General features: G+C 42.9%; 1 non-coding gene across 1 annotated transcript; it reads right to left on the bottom strand.

The window, feature by feature from the left end:
- Positions 1-605: 605 nt before the first annotated feature.
- Positions 606-745, bottom strand: LOC133063024 (small Cajal body-specific RNA 11). The gene has a single exon (XR_009694334.1). It is a non-coding gene; the product is annotated as a small Cajal body-specific RNA 11 (non-coding RNA).
- Between the last annotated feature and the right edge of the window lie 746 nt (positions 746-1,491).

Raw genomic sequence — 1,491 nt, 5'->3', positions numbered from 1 at the left:
GTGCCGAGGGGTGGCTGATCCAACAGACAACGGCTCAGTACAGACTGTGTGTCATTTACTCTCATTTTGTGACGATTAATTTGCTCGGGGACCAAGGGCGTTCAGTGGTTACATTAAGATGCAAAGAAAAATTAAACATTTATGCATCCTTTATCTCCTCATTTCAAGACAGATAAGTCCCATCAGTGTCTACAGAAGATATTTTCATTGACATTGTTTATCTGTTCCACTTGACTCCAAATTACACTTGAGAAACAAGAACTAACACACCACGGTGTTTTTATACAGAAGTGGTGACTACAGGGGACCAGATATTAAAGAGAAAATATCTAGCCTGAGATTCCACTGCAGCATAAACTCGGTAAGATATGACACAAAGAATCTGGCCCAAACATGCAGGAGCACAATGAAGTCTTGGAAAAAGCCACCTGGGCTGCTTGTGTCCCTGCTTAATATGCAGCACTGTGCAAGTTAGGTTTCATTTCCTGTGCCAGCTTTGCTCTCAAATCTAAATCACTGTGTTAAGAAGGAGTCTGAGGGCTAAACAGAAGTTACAGTCATAGCATGGAACGCTGTTCATCATTAACTGTCTGCTTTTTTTTAAAACTGTCCTCTCGTGCCTTTAAGAGCCAGCCCTATTCTTAGGACGGCTCTCCTAAACTGAGAGGGAGATTGCTGTGTGTCCTGTCAGCCTCCCCTGTTAGAACTGAGCACAAGGGAGGAGAAAAGGCATAGACCCATACAATCGCATTTTCTGATACTCCTCCAACTCTCCCACTTCACTTAGATCACACATCTCTTCCATACCAGCTGCCTGGTCTTGATTTGATATCAGGCTTCTCAGGGTAGGGTGGCATAAAGATAAACTTTGGAACCAAAGAGAGCCGCATTTGAATCTCAGCTCAGCATTGAATCACTTACTGTTTATATGAACTTGGAAAGTTACCTAACCTGATGGATCTTGTTTTTTCAACTCATAAAAAGGGAATAACATTGCCTGTCCCCATAGGATTGTTGTGTGAACTAAATGAGATATTTTGTGCAAAGCAGTGGGTACAGTGCCTGATGGCAGCAAGGGTTCAATAACTAGGCTACTCATGATGCCTGACTATACCTAACACTGTGTTAATCCCAGAGCACACCTTCAATAAGCATTTATTAGCAATTATCACAGGGTCCTGAGAATGAGTGATCTCTTGGCTGGTTTTTATTCTATTCAACATGGATTACGCTTTATCGAGCACATATTATGTGCTTGGCCCTGATGCATGTGGTTTGTGTCTTAACTCATTGAATTTTCACACACACCAATTACTCTGTGGGCAGAGGGGTGCAGGCTGGTGAGGGAGGAACACACACCCAGGCAATCTGGCTCTGACACCTGCCCTCTTAACCTCACTGTCTCTGCCCATGAGCAGCTGCTACTTCTTTTGTAACCAGAAAAGCAAAACATTTTTTAAGTGATTTAAGACAGTAAATACACACTCGCTG

This window comes from Dama dama, chromosome 9 (assembly GCF_033118175.1).
Source record: "Dama dama isolate Ldn47 chromosome 9, ASM3311817v1, whole genome shotgun sequence".
Classification (NCBI taxonomy): Eukaryota; Metazoa; Chordata; class Mammalia; order Artiodactyla; family Cervidae; genus Dama; species Dama dama.
The sequence above is the reverse complement of the archived record's forward strand: the minus strand, read 5'-3'. Positions and strand labels throughout refer to the sequence as shown.